Raw genomic sequence first — 17793 nt, 5'->3', positions numbered from 1 at the left:
AAGTTTTGAATGGTGACCAAAGGAACAGCCTGTGTGCAGCCTCCTGTGAAGACTCCAGAGGGATTTACCAACAGGCCTGAAATTAGCAGGTGTTTCATGTCCATCTTGCAGTAGAAAAAATTGCTTGTGAATGACATTTGGCAGTTAGTAGATGACAGAGCAAACTTTTGCTTATTTCAGTGATAAGCAGCCAGCTAGCAGGACTGATAAGGTCTGGCAATAGTGACAGGAAAAGTAACTATTAGCTCTGAGCAATTTCCAAAGGCAGAGATCAGAATAATCAGGGCAAAAGGAGCAATACCACAGAGCAGTCCCAAGAAAACCAAATACCAGATTCCAGAACCCACTGAAAAAAAATGCAACTTTTCAAACACTATTGTGCAAAGCTGTTGACTTTATGTTTTCAGTGGGGAAAAAAAATAATGGGATGGTTGGGGTTTTGGTGTTTTTTTAGCTTTTCTGTGGTATCAAAATGCTGGATTTTGCAAATCTGAAAAGTTTTTATTCAACTTTTCATTTTAAGAAATAATTCAAAACAAAATAACGGAAGGTTTTTCCTATAAATCTCCTTTCTCTTTCTGTCTGTTTTCATTTACATGCAAAATAAAAATGATTGTTTCTAAGAATTTGATTATTTTTAAAAAGCTCTTAATTATAATTTCACTTACCACAAACCAAAGAGAAAAATCATCCAGATTTTGCCCAGAGCCTTCACATTCCTGAAGTCAGAAGAGCCAGTATAATCATATGCAAAGTTTGCCTAGCATACCACAAACCAGCTTTCTTTTAAAAAGCTACTGCAATAGAATAGAGGAACGGAATGCAGACACATCTCACCTATTACCCAAAGTACATCCTAAAGCATTAGGAAATAAGGGATTATGAAAACTAGAACTTCTAGGGAATGCTCAAGTGAAGATAAAGTCTGTTCTGGGCATTTCAGAGACAGAGCCTGGAACAGTATCAAGATTTGATGGTCTCTGCTGACACACGGTTGCAACAATCCTCAAAACCAGCAGTTTTAAAAGACAGGATACAGGAAAATCAACTACAAGCAATTAACACAATCTGGAAAAGAAAGAGCCTGTCATTTAACATCAGCTAGATCAAGTTTGCTTTTCAAGTTTTGTTGGTATTTTAGCTTTCAGCACTGGTTTATTCAGAAGACCTGGAATGAAGACTCAAGAAAAACACTCAAAAAGTATTTCTTGATGGCCAAATGCCAACGTTACAGCATTCTCAGAATGCAGTGACCAACATTTATCCAACTTCAACTCTGAGAGGCAAAAAACTCAACACAAAAACCCTACAGGTACAGCAACTTAAAATCAGGTGTCTTCAGAAAGAAGTTTATTTTCCATAGAATTTTCAAAACACATGGGACACTTGAAGTCTACATCACAGGAAAAAAAAGTAGAAAAAAACGGCAGCAATTTTAAACCAGATCTCAAAGTTTGTCAGTGTGACCACCAGACATAAGTGAGGAGCAGCATCCACATACAGAGGCTAAGAATGCCCAGCACCAGCTCTGACCTTTGGTGGAGGCAGGTGCCTTTGAGGCATTTCTTCCTGCAACCATTTCTTTTCCATATCTTAATACAGCAGAAATTAAGCAGGGTGCTAATCCAGGAAAGAAAGGACGGACTGAGCATGATGAACTCCAGTAGAAGAGACCCTTAGCTTTTAGTCTCTTTCCTCACATTTCTTTCCAGAAGCTCTCCTTCCTCTGTTGTCACTAACATCCTTTCCTCAAATTTTGTCTCAATTCCATCATCACCATTACTACAGCCAAAATATCTACAAACCTTTGGACATCTGCCAACACTGGAATAGTACTTCCAAAGTGTAATGCAGAAATGTTTAATTGAAATTAAATAACAAAAGGATGGTATTCCTGATGGTCAAAAATAAATTGTTCATTAGGCTGTGGCTGTTGCACAGTGGAAACAATTGATAACATTCATCTGTTTAAAAATTCTGAGCACTTTTGTTAGGTCAAAGAGATCAGCTATTACTCCTGTTCCATTCTTAACAACATGCACAACTAAAATGTTCTTGTCAATAGACAAGATCTTCTTGTCAATATTATTTGAAAAGACAAGGCGACATTTTCAAGTCCACCCAGGCCACATTAGATTTTCAACACCTGTATTCATAAGTGACTTGAAACTTTTTTGCTTATCCAAACTAAAACAGTGAAAATTATGTTATTTTTATTTTCTTCTGTCCAGCTTTCATCAAGTTGAATCGGTAAACAGAACTTCTGAATCTACTGTAACAGGAAAGCTTATTTTATTTAAATACAGAAAATATCTACCACTCTCATTGCGACTAGGTCACTAAAAAAGAGTATATATGGCTCTGGCTTTCCATTCCAGACACTTAGAAACTTGAAGATGACAATATGCTTTTTAAAATCCTAACTGCTCCATTCCTCATTACTTTAGCAGAAATGTCCTGCTACCGATAAGCCTCTTGCATGCTTCCTGCTCACAGAGATGGGATATCAGCTGGATCATCTAACCTTTGAACACTTCACATTCTCCCTCAACAAATGTCAAAAAAATATGGCTCTATGCTATCCAGAGAAAAATAATCAGCACACACACCAAGTCAGGTGGCACAAAATGGAATGCTCAAGAGAAACAAATAACAAATTCCACACTTCAGTTCTCTAACCAGAATTGATGCCCTAGGCTGATTTGTTTCCTGGGAAGTGCTCATTTTGTGTGATTTCTTACATCTTAATGTAATGTTCTTTAAACAAACTTTGTCATTAGAAAAATTTAAATAGTTTAAGTCATCAGAAGTCCTCTGATTACTTCAAAACCCTCAGGTTCATGCAATCTCATTGCAGGGATACAAACCGGGTTAAAAACAAGGATTTTTCTGTGTATGAAATCCACATGAACCTCAAAGCACAGCAAACAGTGCAAAAGCAACTTGTTTAGATCAAATCTTTCTGGACACTAACAAGGCCTAGAGCATTGTGATGAGGCATTGCTGATGATAAACAGATCAGCAGCATGACAAAAGGGCACCACCAACCCTTGCACCTCTCTCAGGAACCCCTTTCCCAACATTTACTGACTTATCATTTTCAAGACACTCCATTTCCTGGGTCAGCATTTCTTCTGTCTCCCCAGTAACACTCAGGAAGCCCAGGCGGCCCAGGGCTCCCTCAGGGGACACAGCAAGCACAAAACTTTTGTCCTGCTTATCAGGATGCCAAAGGTTTGAGTTTGGCACTTACATAAAGATGATGTATTCTACAAAACCTCCCTCAATTTGCTTTTCACCAGCAGCAGGCACCTCTCTTTCACTCTTTAATACCAGACACTAATCCAAGGCACAAGTTTGGCTTCTGCAACTGTTCCCACTCCTCCCTGCTCCCACATCCCCTTTGCTGGACTTCTTGATCATGGATAAGAGACAGACACTAGTGGCTTATCATAACTTTTTTCCAAGTTATTTACCCTGAAAATCTGCCAAAAAAATAATCAACCAAAAAAAGGTCTCCTCACCCATGCCTTAGCCATGACATGCAACATCTCACATCACATATAACTTGATGGTGACCTGCTTTGGGTCTGTAATTAAACAGCCTGCATGCAGGAGGGTATCCGTGTTTTTTAGCAGTTGCTGAGTTTGGGGCTTTGTGCTAAAAGGGCGCACACTGAATTCCTGCTGGCTGGATCTGCCAGACTGACTTACCCCATTTGCAAATGGGGGAAAACTGTTCTTAAATAACAGGCAAACTTAATAAAATTGCTGACAAACACAAAGACCTTCCTGAGTCTGTGTGACAAACACAAAGACCTTCCAGAAAACGTTTCATCATTTACTGTCACTCACCAGCAAAGTACTTTGCAGCTGCCACTGCCATCACCCTCACCAGGGCCCGTGCTGGATCCCACCCCAGGTGCTCTCCTCAGACCAGATCTGCTGTCCTGCTTGGGTGGAGGGGGCTGTGCCCACGTTGACAAGTCCCCACCTGTCTCCCAGCCCTCACTAGTTCCCTGCCAGCAAGTAACAGCCTATTCACACCATGTAGGGCACAGGCTTCCCTGGAAAGGGAGGAGTCACAAGCTTGAACGTGTGCTTTAGCATTCAACTCAATTTGCTTTTAAAAATACAGTGCCAAGAGAGTGAGGACTCCACCAAAGCCAGTGGGAGGCCAAAACAAAGCTATTCTTTCACCAACAGCTTTGCATGTACATCTAATAGATATTCCACATACAGGTGAAAGTGGTCAGTGCAAAGCTGTAACACTGCTGGAAATACTTTCATTTACAGTCTTGGCTCTCACAGCCAAATATTTATGATAAAATAACTGGCCAAACTGAATTTGGCTGTGGCTGCAATAAACATTTTTCTTTTCAGTTGTAGTTCCCTTTCCCAAATGCTGTTAGAAGTCATTATTTATGTCTACAAACTGGATCCATCTCTCTCTATTTTTTCCCTGGGTTTCCTACATTATTCCAACTATTGATTGTGGGAATTCATTTTCCAAGAAAAGGTAAACTCCGATACATCAAACCAGATTTTGCATCTGGCTCTCCCTGTGAAAGCAGCTGGCACTTATTCAAGTGTTCTGAACTGAAATCTTTGAAACTATTGAAATCTTTCACCAGGTGCAAGAGCCAAATCCCAGTTTCTACCCCAAGCTCCAATGTAGAAATGGAGCTCTGTGTATTGAGCGGCCACTGCAGCTTCTTCAGAGTGTTGTTTCCTACCATCTCTTCCCAAAGAGATGGAATAATTTCCTTAAACACTCACTCTGATTGTGCAAACTAGTATTCACCTTGAGACTGAAGCAGATGACACCATGTAGGTGAAAGGAAACATGACAGAGGCCACTGCTACTCAGCACTTCACAAAGACAGAAGTGGCCTCAGGGTACACAACAGAACGAGAAACTTTTTTTTCTCCCCTTACCACTGATGTTTATTGATTTGTCCAGTTCATAGGGAGCATCCCTTAATGTTCTGCTTTCATGTTTCTGCTTTGTTGCATGGGTACAGAAAAGAATATTGCAAATTGATCTTTCTTCCCTGCCTTTGTTGGGAACGCGCTCCTATTACGTTAGCTCCCCTGGCCTGTCAGCTCCTGCTCACTTTGCCAGTATATAATCAGCATGGCTAAACACCAAGGACTGAGCTGATTAATTTCCAGCCTTGGCCACTGAGCCCATTGATGCACTCCCTGTTTGATGATCTGTGCAAGAGAGGACCACTTTTGATTGCTTGACCCTTGCCCTTAAACCTCGAGCTGTCGGCTCTAGCACCTGTCTAAGTTAACAGAACACACATTGTGTTTATTTTCAGTTTAAAAGGAAACCCTAACAATGGATTAGCATTCTCAAAGCACAAAGAGCCTGATTTTCTGCTCAGCACTGAACTCTTGCAACTCCCACAGATGCCAGATGATTTCGGGGTACTTGGTACCACCACAGACATGCCTGGAATACAAGTTTAAACAAAATATATCTCACTCCATATCTGGATACAAATTTATAAGCCATATGCATTAAGTAAACTCAAGAAGGAGAAAAAACCCTACCAATTAATTTACATCCTTATGCCTAAATTATTCACCTGAACTGGTTCAGTAAGCACCAACAGTAAAATTTCCACTCACTACATTTAAAATAAAGTGCACAGCATTCATTTTTTCAATGGTGCCAGAGATGTTCCTGCTGTTTATTTCAGATTAATAAACAGAGTTAGTTTATATTCCAGGAAGGAGCAGTGAGTGATTAGTGTTAAGGCTGTAAGAGTCACAATACCTTTCCTTTCACAGAAAAGAAGTTTTACTTAAAGGCCCAACATTTATTTTAAGAATGTTGTCTTGGAGTCCTAGGGATGTTTGGAATGAAAGAAAGGAAAAGAGAGGACAACGGCAAAACATTTAAAGGACAGTTGGTTAGTCTGATTTTTTAATGTAAATACATGTGTATAATTCTGTACATAATTATAAATGAATATCTGCAGATATGAGCATTATGGATCTTGTAAAATATAGATATACAATTTAATTGTAACAGCTTACCCTGGCAGCCACATTTTCACAGCAGACTAGAATAATATGCCTGGTGCGGCAGGGGTGCACCTGTGAAGCAAGAAGGAAAAAAAAATCTGTATTCATGAGTGTAAATTGGCTAAAATTGACAGACTAACAGTAGAGAGGTTTTGCTTCCCTTAACCCCCATCTTTACTGCTCATCCTGCAAGTGCTGCAGGCAATGGCTCTCTGGGAGGAGAACTTCTGCTGCTGTTCTGGAGGTCATCCCAGTGACCAGGTCAGACCCTGCTGTCCTTGTGCCAGCTGGCAGATCAGCTGGCAGATCAGCCTGGAAGAACAACACTTCTCTGTTGGAATGCCAAATGCACTTCCAGGTGCTGCTTTCAGTTTTATGTGTGACAATCCCTTTGTGGGTGTCTGTAGAGAGGGTAATGGGCTCCAAGGACACAACCCCATCCACAAGCCTAGACCCTAGAAGTGGATGGAGAAGACTGCTGACTCCTCACAGCAGCCTCAGAGAAAATTCAGAAGGTATTTCACCTGCCAGAGCCCCATGGTAAGCAAAGGTTTCATGAAGACTTCATGGAGGATCATAGAGGTAAAAATTTTACTCCCAGCCTATTACTCTTAATACTTATTATCCTTTATCATAAATAGTTCCTCCCTATCCTGAATCTTTTCTTAATTTGTTATGAAAAGGTCAGATGTATTTGATTTTAAATGGACTCCATAGGCCATTGTTGCCTTCCCTTGTAAAAGGAAACTTCTCCTTCACCTGCCTGCATATGTTCCTGACGGAAATCTTCCTTCTTAAACATGCATGGCCAAAATGGTGAACAGTATTTAGACAAATTTCCACCTGTGTTTTCCCACTGCAAAAATTCCACATGACATATCTGATGCTGGTGTTACCCACAGTAATTAATAATGGCCAGAAATTTGTGATCAGGTTAACTCTTAACACAGGTAGGCCTGGTTCCACCATTATGTCCAAATGCAGAATTTTCCTGCTTGTGGCAGAAATTATTTCTACTTCTTACACTTGTGACTTAAAATTTAATGTAGAAATCTTATCCCATTTGTTTCCCTCCTCAATGACAACAGTTGTTCAGTTCTTTATGATGAAATGTTCATATTCTATCATTGCATCATTTGCAAATTTCAAGAATAAGTTTCAATGTTTTGGGCCCTATGAATTCTGAAGAAACCTTAAATATCACTATGGGGATTTTTAAAGGAATTTTGATTGAGTTAGAGATGGGACTTCTGAGTTTTTAGATGCGGCTGTTTATTTTTTATTTTTATTTTTAGATGCGGCTGGTTTTTTTTATTTTTTACATAGGCAGGAAGGGGGAGTTCAGTTCATCTTCACCTTATGGCTCAAGAATGTCACAAGATTCCTAGTTATGAGACTTTTTAAGGATTTATTGACTAATAAAACACCCCTAACAAGAATATTTATGTTTTTGACTTAATCTTTAAATATTTCATCTTATGGATTCATGCTATAGTGTAAGCTTTCTTAGCTAATCATGTAATGACACACAAACTTACAGTACTGCATTCTAAACTCCTTGTTTACTTTTGTAATTACTTTTATTTTTTTATATCTTAAACTCAAATTCTAAACTTTCTTCTACTTAATGTGACTCTGCTTTAAACTATAAATCTACAGTGTCACTTCTAGCACCTAAGTTTGGAAGCCTTTTCTAATGTCTCAAATCCTGTGTTTAATTCTAAGCTTTGGTGTACAGGTGCAAAGTTCAGAGAATTCCCTGCATTTTGGATTCCAACACATGACCAGGTTTAAAATTCCATTCCTGAGGATGACCTCTCACAGACTCCCTCCAGTCAAGCAGCTCCATACAAGTTGCATTTTCAGCCTTCAGTTTGGCCAGGTTACTGTTGTTCTAATCCCATTTCACTTAACTTTGCAGCCATAACGCCATGATAGATGGAAATTTGCCAACTCAGAAATTTGCCAACTGTTTTTCCTCCTTCAAAATCAAAGTTACCAACCCAAGATATGAGGTTAGTTCTGTGCAAACATGAGCAATATTTATTTATGTGGTCTAATTGTCCAAAAGAAGGATAATCCAAGATTTCACAAGCAATGCCTACAGCTGAAGAGCTGATTCTGAAGGAATCATCTCTTCTCCAGAGCTGCAGGTCTCAGGACACAGAAAGAGCAGTCTTATATTAGACATAGAAACTTACAATGGTATTGGGAATTGGAGTGGAACAGACAGATTGGGAAACTCATTTTCATGCTGTCATACAGCTGAAGACCATGGATGTGACAGACCCTTGGAAAGCCAAAATTGACCTGTTTTCTTGTCAATTTTCTCTTTGTTCCCTTACCTTCTATTGCCACACTGCTGAAGTCTATGATGAATAGTGTTTCTACCCACACATTTGTGCTTTTTTGTTTTTTCTCTTATTCTTCCTAATCTTATGGACATGCCAAGCCATTTTCTACCCTACATTCCCTGAAAGGTGGATATATCTTCTACTTCTTTTTCAGTTCATCTTAGTTCTTACATTTGGAGAAAGCCAAAATACAGACTTCAAGGACACAGTGAGACAAAAATCACACCACTGGTATCAAAATTACACTCAACCTTCCCAGCACCTACAAAAATTCTAGGATTCTTAAAGTTAAGACCAAGTTCACCCTTCCTTTAATGAGGAAGAGAGTCAGACCCAAACATGAGCAGAGTCCAGAGGCATCTGGTTCAGGATTCCTATTTACCAGAATTCTTTATTTGAATAATCATAATTTTTTCTTTCCCTCTTCCCCTTCCACTACTACTGTACTGTAGACTAACTGTGTTACTTCAGAATTTCAATAGTTATGTCAAATTACCATACCTTAATCCTACTTACCACTGCTTCCTAATTAAAACATAATAAATAGGAAATTATATCACTGTCAAAACTAAAACTACATTGTTTTTTAAAAATCAGTAGATACTTACAATACAGTAATTGTCTTAATGCAGCTTAATTACATCCTTACAAGAAGACAATTTGAAGAGTGACCTATTTTATTCTCTAGATTTACATAATACAGCAAGCAATCAACGGTGTCCTGGATACATGAAGCAAATATTTTAAATATTAAAATGACTGATGAAACAGCTACTTTTCACAGGGTTTGTTTTAATGTGTTGTTGGGTTTTAACCTGAAAAATATTCAGGGTGAATAATGGTCTATAATGGTAATGTTTCCAAGGAAAACTGAATTAAAAGCTCTGGAGGAAAAGTCAACGACTTAGTGGAACACATAATGAGATACATAGCACTGTACACAGTCCTGTTTGAGACACTGAACCAAGGGTTTGTGAATGTGGGGAGAATGCTGGGGGGAAAAGCACCACAACAGTTTCTCATGTTCCCCTCACAAGGCTGTTGTGATGCAAAAGCAGCCTTGACTCCACGAACCACATTCCTTGGCAGTCCTCAAAACAAGTCTTTAACTGCTTCTCTGGATGGGGTCCTTATTCCCAAGCAACATAGCATCCCACTGCCAAAGCCATCAGGAGCTCAATGTTCATCTCCTCTTTGATCCCCAAATCCCAGTTCAGGAAGAAGTCCCTTCCCCAGAGCCCTTGCACGTGTGGTCAATTCCTTTGGGTGGGATGGCACTTCACAGTGTGCTGACTAAAGCTCATTGCCCAGCAAGGATGGCCTTGGATGCAACAACTGCCATGGTGAGTCTGGGTACCAGTGAATAGAGTCAGGAAAAACTGAGCTCTAAATTCACCTTCTTCCAATAGAGAAATGCTTCAGATAAACCAAACTCTCAAAGTAACTCTGCTTGCTGGACAGTTCAGCCCTCAAGTGTTTTCTCAGGGATGTTTATATATTTTATTGGAACAGGACAAATGTCCAGTTTTATCTACATTGATATGAAACCAAAGTCATGGAGATTTGAAATGGCCTTTAATACAGCAAATGGAACACACACCCAAAGCTCTCACCCTGCAGAAATCAACAGGCAAGAGCAGGCAATATGACCATAACTACTATCCAAGAACATCCTGGAGAATTGCTTGTATTTTTCCCAGAAGATCGAGGGTTAGGCAAAGTTACATTTAGGTAGCGCACCAGAAAAAGAACATGTGTTGCTCAAAGAGAACTTGCATCCCACACCAAAAGAAATTACTGGGGCAGGTTTACTGCAGTTTTGACACATCAGAGGAGTAACCTCATTCAGCCAAAATCTGAACTCCACAGTGCCCCTGGAAGCAGCAGTATAAAACATGAAGAAATTATTGAGTATTCCTTATGCATTGAAAATGAGTCATATTTCTTCTCAAGAAAATCCATAAAAACAAAAGAACTGACGCTGATACACAATCTTTGAAGTGATCACTGGACCAAGGTCTATATTCTATCTGGTTGCAGAAAATTGCTTTCTAGACTGACAACTGATTAGTATACAAGGATGATTATATGCAAATCTCCAATTTCTATTGACTTAATTGTGATCTGATGTAACATGTATAATTAACACATGCATTTAAAATAAATGTATATTTAATTAACATGCATATTTATAAAATGAATATTTATATTTAGCATATAATTTTGGGTGAATTTAGGTGGCACAAAATTGAGGGGTTATCATTACTGATGAGAGCTAGTCACAGCAGAACAGCTTTCACACCTCAGGCTCTCCTTGGGGATTTCAGTCCCAATTTATCTCACCTCTGGCAGGCCAGCCTTGGGCCTTCCTCCACTAAACAAAGTCTGCAAGTCACACCAGACAGATGCGACTCTGGTAAACATCTTCATTAGGGCTGGGGGAGGGGAGTCACTCAAATCATAGTTTGAATAGGAAACTACAACAGTATGACAAGCAGAGTCCAAATATATCTGAAGCCAAAGGTCAGGAAGCTGGGCATCAGATTTTCCAAAACTGTTTAGTATTTCCATTATAGATACAAGCTGTTGTGTGACTCCAGCAATTCAGGAAAGTTTAATCCCATGAAACTCTCTTCTGCAAAACAGAAAACGTAAAAATAAATTTGAGACACTATTTTCATAGTGATGCAAAGACATGATGCTTTAAACACACTGGGAAGACCAGTGCACCAAACTCCAGCTTGTCAATCAGAAATGCTGATCTGGAGAGTCCATCCAAGCAGCCTTGCCCCTCACTACACTCATCAACAGCTGGGTCATGGTGCTTATCACCAGGGCACCAAAAGCATGGGGCATGACAAAATATTTATGTGGGACAAAATATCAACGATGACCTCTTTAGTTTAGAATGTCTCTGGCGCAAGCAAGACTTCCTACAATCAATACAAATCTCTCATTCTCAGGTGTTCCCCAGGAAATAAGCAGCCTCAAAAAGCAAGAGAAAGCCCACTTCTTTCCACAAACAAACAAACAAAAAAAACCAAATGGAAAATGAATGACACTTCCAAGGCTCTGTGTGTATATTTCATACCATCTCTTCTCTACTTGAGGAAGAAATATTGAAAAAGTACCTTAACCACTGCTGAGAGGTGCCTAGTTGTGCTAGATCAGCATTAAAAGGAAACTTATGTGAAACCCAACCCAGAAATTCAGTCTTGGGCTTGAGCAGCATTCTCATGTCAAGCAATTATTTGTTTCCTATCAGCCAACATCAATATTTGTATGAAGACAATTATTAAATACCTAGTTTCCTTGGGAAGAGACTAATAGCACATCTCCAATGGAGTAGTCATCTGTTTCTCTCCAGGGAGAACAGAAGTACATTTTCTTCTTCACTTCCTAGGAAAAGCAGAAATCCTGACAGCTCTTGCAAGGTTCAAAAATACCCCAGTGTGCCCCCCTTCTACAATATGGACCATATCCTCTTTATAAAGGCCTGGAATATAAACACTTCTACTACGCTATTCCTGCAGTATTTTGATCAAACGTCATCTAATTCTAGGCAAATACTTCTTCCTGATACATTTAAAAATCAGGTTTAATGGTTCATATACAGTGGATGCAATCACATTAGTTTCAAAAATGTACTGACAGAAGGAAATATTCTGACTAGAAAGACACTGTGCCTTCCAGCACTTTGTAAAGGCAAAGGTTACACAGCCAAAGTGACCTAGTGCTGCAAACACCAGCTTTGGCAGTGATGTACTCAGACAAAAATCAAAACTTACAAAGGAAAAAAAGGATTAATCAAACGATGCATTTCATCATTAGCAGGATGTGATCTTTCTTCTATTGCACCAGATCTATCAAATCACAGATTTTGTAGTTAATCATTTGGATTGCACATCTCCAGGAAGCCAAGGAATCAATTTACAGTCGCCTTTGTCCATTTCTTCTTCTGCCCCAGTCCCCACACTCTTCTTGTGTGGTTTTATTGCCTGTCCCCTCAGACAAATCTCTTCCCTGCTGCCATGAGTCTCCCATTCTGTAGCCTCTGTTCGCCAGAATGGTTTTTATTTCTCTTCCTGAATGCTCAACTTTCCCTTCCATTCTTTTCATCTTTGCCTATGTCTCTTAACTCAAAGCAATAAAGAAGAGCAGATTTAACAACTGTCAGGATGCCTTTGATAGGGGAGCATGTACACAAAATGAGTCTGCATTGTGCTAAGGAAGGAAGAGCCACAATAGAGTGTTAATATTTCTATTGGTATCAACAGGTGGATCAAAGCTTTGTAACATGGAAGGCAATATCATTCCATCATTGCCATGGTTAGTAAATAAAGCTTGTATCCACAATGGAACTGAACTTGGATGGTTTAGGAATAAGCCTTTTTACTGGCCTGGATATAATTTCAAAGTGATGGTCAAGGCCATTTTTATTCTCAAAGATTTTCTGAATGTTTATTAAAAATGTGTACTTCCAATGCACATGTTAGTTTACAACATACATAAATAGAACTAAGTTTGTAAAATGACTCTTCAGTCACAGTGACAAAGAACACAAATTCTATGCAAAAAACAAAGTTGCTCCAGGGCAAATTCTCTATTAATACATATATATTGTTCACCATGAGAACAACTACACACTGAAATATGGTTGCTCTGAGAGGAGGTGGAATCTCCCTTGCCAGAAACATTCAAAACTCAGTTTGACATGGTCCTGGAAAAAGTTTTCAGAAGGAAGTCAGACTAAGTGTTCAACAGAATTCCCTTCCAAATCTTTTTCATACAGTTTTCTTCTTCTGCTACAGAGTTGAGGTACACTTTCTGAGGCACCTATAGATGGGCACTAATTTACTGGAGGCAAATGTCATAGAAGAGGCAGGGCTTAAACTGACAAGGAGAGAGACTCTGAATCTCCATTCATGCCTCCTGCACAGCCCAGCTGCCTGCTACATCCTAACACCCTCTTTCACTTATGTTTTTGTAATAAAATTATTTTTGGGGAACCATCTGGGAAAGGGGAAAACCCACAACAAATTTGCATGCACTGAACGTCTCTCCAACAAGAATATCTTCTGTCCTATATAACACTTAGAAAGAAGGTGTATTTACACAAAATCACTGTTTACTAGTTAATATGCATCCCAGAAGGGTCCCAGAAAACACCTACAAAGGCTTCAAAGGATCATAGCAAGACACGTCCAGTGGTGTACTGTGTTGAAGATGGGGGGGCTGAAGATGCAGAGCTTTTCCTTTTGTATATCAGACTCCTCAGAACATCTGCTGATCCAGCAGGTATTATTTTCGTATTTCAGGTAGGTTTTATGGTGGTTATAATAGCTGTTCCTCAAAAAAAAAAAAAAAAATCTCTACTTGTTCATGTGAAACTACAGGTTACAAATTCCCATGATTCATTTTGTAATTAATGAAGTCCTCCCCTTCTTGTCTCTCCTCCCTGCCTCCCTCCAAAACAAAACAAACAAACAAACAAACAAAAAAACAACAACAAAAAACCTCTTACATATGATACACTAAATAACTTAAGATCACTAACTTCATTTTATTTCAGATTAGTTGGTCCCTCTCCCCTTATTCAATATTGCATGGAAAAACTGTTAACTTTGCCAATGCCCCAGTGGAATTGCCTCTTCTCTGTCAGGAGGGCTGGTAGCATACACAGCCTCCGACACACAGTGTATCTGTGCTTGGATCATTTGTATATAAGATTACTGGATTTTACTGCAGTTTGTTACTTTTTGAGCGCAGGAAAATACTTTTTATGTGCAGGATGAGTAAATGAAACTACACAATGTGATAATTAGTTCTCGTACTAGGAAAACAGAGTTATAAATAAAGGCAAGAAGAGAATTTATAAATAAAGGGAAGAGTGGGGGAAAAGCCATTTGCTTTCAGATACAGCACAGCGTTCAGGGCTATCATTTGTGTCAATACCCTGTAAACCATTTTCCTCTCTCCCTACTTCATTGGTATCACTGCTGGTGGTGAATACAGCAGGAACCTTGCCTCGTTTGTCACTTGTGAGAAGAAATGGACAGGACAAGTGACCCAACAATGATTGTGAAGGCTCATCTAATTAGACAAGACAGAAGATGGATGTTCTTGGGCATTTCTTTAGTGAGGAAATCACAAGGTAGGGAGGAGGAAAGTGAAAATACAGACCAACACCATCTAAAGCAATTGTCCAAGAGCCTGCAGGTGAGTTTAGGGAGCTGAGTAACTGATGCAGTGTTCAGGAGAGTGTGGGCACAGCAATCTTCCACCAAGTCCCTTTGACTTGTTCAGAGTGCCCACACCCACAAGACAAGCCTGCACTCTGAGAACAATGCAGTACATTTGCTTAAAAATGAGCACAAGCATTTTTACACAACAGAAAGATTAAAGCCAGCCTGACCTTACTGAGGAAAAAATTCCAAGACAATCTCATATGGTAGTTTGCATTGAACAAAATGTGATTTTATGATTTCTAATGTAAAACAAGTTTTTAAACACCACAAGCAGAACTCCACTGCAGCACCCTAAGCCCAGGTTGCTAGTCCATGGGAACAAGGCTCTGAGCAGCCTGCAGGGCAAGAGGTGACTGAGAAGAGCCTTTAAGCATGTCAGCTCTGCCTTGGGAATCTCCAGCGTTGGCACAAGAGTCCTTAGCTACAGACACACACTTGCATTAAGTGTCAGAAAAACCCAAATTCAGCCCAAATGGTATGAAGTACAAAAATTCCTTCTATAATAAGTTGGCAGCAGAAAAATTCATTAATAATTAAATAGGAGACACAGAACTACGGCCTGATCTTGCAACACCAATTACAGATTGTAATGCTGATTTGGACACTAAAACCAAGGAGGGTATTTTTCCATACAGTTCTGTTTTACTTATTTATTTTTACTGCTACTGTGCTGCTGGCCCTATTTTCTGCTGGCGTTACCTCCTTGGTAGAGATAGGAAATCCATATTAAAATAACATCAGGGCTTTTTAGGCATTAGGGATATTTAGCCCAAATACAAATCTATTAGAATATGTAAGAATCCTCTGCTTCTAGAAACATCTTGTTTCATTATGAAATGTAAGCCTAGCTTAGACTGAAATTTGGGTTTAAGGAGACCAAAAAAACAGCAGCTATTATTGCTACCCTCAATGAAACACAAGAGGGGAAATCCACCCCACGCCACCAGCTTGATCTCTGCTGTTTGAAGATGATGTTCAGCTTTACCCATCTGGATGGCTTTTCAGAGAAAGTAACACGTTATTGCTTTTATCTGCATTCCAATCCTGTAGTCGGGTCTAATTATAGGGAATATGGACAAGCAATAAGCAGTGAACACGTGGTCTCTGGGGAAAGCATTAACAGCAGCAAGATCACACCACCAGTGACTCGGGAGGCCCGACAAGAGCCAATCAATGAGGGATCGTGCAACTGGAAGCCCCATCTTCAGACAACCTTCTCCCTTGCTATCAGTCATTACCCGAGCCAAAGGTCAGCAGCTTGGTGCTTGCTGGAGGCAGACTTCAAACAGCACATGAAACAGCCCAGAGCTGGGAGCAGGACTAGTGCAAAATGAACACTGTGGAGATGCAGCAGCTCCAACCACCCCAAGGCTCCCACATCTGAATTCCAGCAGCTGATGCTTTCCCCCAAGGCAGGATACTGCTCGGAGGCCCAGGGTAGAGCAAAATGCTTCTTGGTGAAGGACCATCTCCTGGCCTGCCCTGGGGTCCCAAATTCAAGCTGCATCTCAAAACAGAGAAAAGCACAACCTGTCACAGTTCCCTTCCAAAGACTGCTCGTCTCTGGGCTATGGGACCTCACAATACATCAGTACAGGTCATTTCTGAGCCATCCCTGTCCCAGACTGAAACAGGACATCAAGGCTGAACAAATGCAGTAACTGAACCTAAGCAGGAAAATTTAATTTACAAAGGTTATTTCCCCCCACTTCTGAGAGTATCATGTCTTCTTCTGATTAGTATCCAGAATCACAGGTTACACACATCCTTTGCAGGCTGGGAAAAGCAGCCAGCTAGGCTTGTTCAACGTTACAAAGCTGATTCAATTTTGCACATGCCATTTGAAACACTTAATTTTTTTCTTTAAAAAAAAAAGTCATGTTAGACTATCAGTCCTGGATTACACTGATTGGAAGGGTCTGGCAACCTATTCTGGGCTAAAAAGGACATATTTTACAATGTGCACAAAGAGAAACTTCAGATTTACAAAAGTCAGCAGCAAAATTCCCATTGACTACCCAAAGGATAGAATGTCAGCCAGCTTCTCTTCCATAACAAAAATTTTATTACATCAATTATTTTCTACTATTTGTTTTCAGTCCAAATTTATAGACAGTCTTCTATTCCAAACTATGCAAATTTTCAGTGCTGAATTCCATCTTTTATCTAACAAGAGCCATCATATTTTAAATAATAGGAAGTTGTCTGAGAGAAACACCTGCCCCAGGCTCTACTCTGCTTCAAGAAATTCAACCAAAAATTGTTTTCCTCTATTTTTTTATGTTTTTGCCTCAGTCTAAAGCCATACAGCAGGACTGTTAATAATCATTCCTTCTCTCACACACCCACCACTTGACCAGCTGGCTGCACAATCTTCTTTCATCATTTTTCTTCAGGGTGGTTGCAGGAATCAGACCATATGTAATAGTTGCCAGTGTTCCCTTATAAGCACATGTATAGGAATATTGGATCTGCTAGTGTTCTGGACAGGAACAAATACGATCCTTTCTTTTAAAATACTTTGGAAAACTGGAAAGAAAGTATCTTAAAATGCCTAGGAATCATGGAGATTCTCTAATGCTTATACCATAAACAGTGGTTTTCCAACAACTACATCTGGTTTATAAATGTTGTTTTCAGAGATAAGCATGTGACAAATCTTTGTAGTATTCTTAGTGCAATGCTTACTGCAACATTTCTTCAGCTAGGATGCTTTTTAAGTAATTTGGAGATCACTCTTCCCTGATCAGAATTTCCCCCTCTGCTTTTACGTGAACAAATTAGATGAAAACTGAAGCCTGAAGATCTAGCAAAGCTCAAGCATACAATAGAAAGAAAAATATTTCCTAAATCTGTGATTTCCAGTGAGACTGCTCATGGATCTAACCTTTGTTTTTTCTGGTTTTTTATCTGAACAGGTCAGGTTTTGGGCACACAGCTCCATGGCTAAGGTGGTTTCAGGACTCTCTGAGGCCAACAGGTTGGGACCAGCCTCTACATAACCTGATCAATTTAAGATCTGCTTTCAGCAGGAGCTGCAGCATACAAGGCAGGAATTCAACCAGACACTTGGAACACACAGACCATCTTCTCCAGCAGCATGACTCGTCTGTCCTTCTTGTTGCTCTGCATCCAAAATTTCTGCTCAGCTT

The 17793-nt window shown here is 39.7% G+C and overlaps 1 long non-coding RNA gene across 1 annotated transcript in view; it reads right to left on the bottom strand.

Moving 5' to 3' along the window:
- LOC113459575 (uncharacterized) overlaps window positions 1-17793 on the bottom strand; it is a 134744-nt gene that overhangs the window by 84734 nt on the left and 32217 nt on the right. Inside the window, exon 2 of the long non-coding RNA XR_003380938.2 lies at window positions 6052-6111. This is a non-coding gene — a long non-coding RNA (uncharacterized LOC113459575). The remainder of the gene's footprint in view (window positions 1-6051; window positions 6112-17793) is intronic.

Source organism: Zonotrichia albicollis, chromosome 3 (genome assembly GCF_047830755.1).
Source record: "Zonotrichia albicollis isolate bZonAlb1 chromosome 3, bZonAlb1.hap1, whole genome shotgun sequence".
In the NCBI taxonomy this organism is placed as follows: domain Eukaryota; kingdom Metazoa; phylum Chordata; class Aves; order Passeriformes; family Passerellidae; genus Zonotrichia; species Zonotrichia albicollis.
The sequence above is the reverse complement of the archived record's forward strand: the minus strand, read 5'-3'. Positions and strand labels throughout refer to the sequence as shown.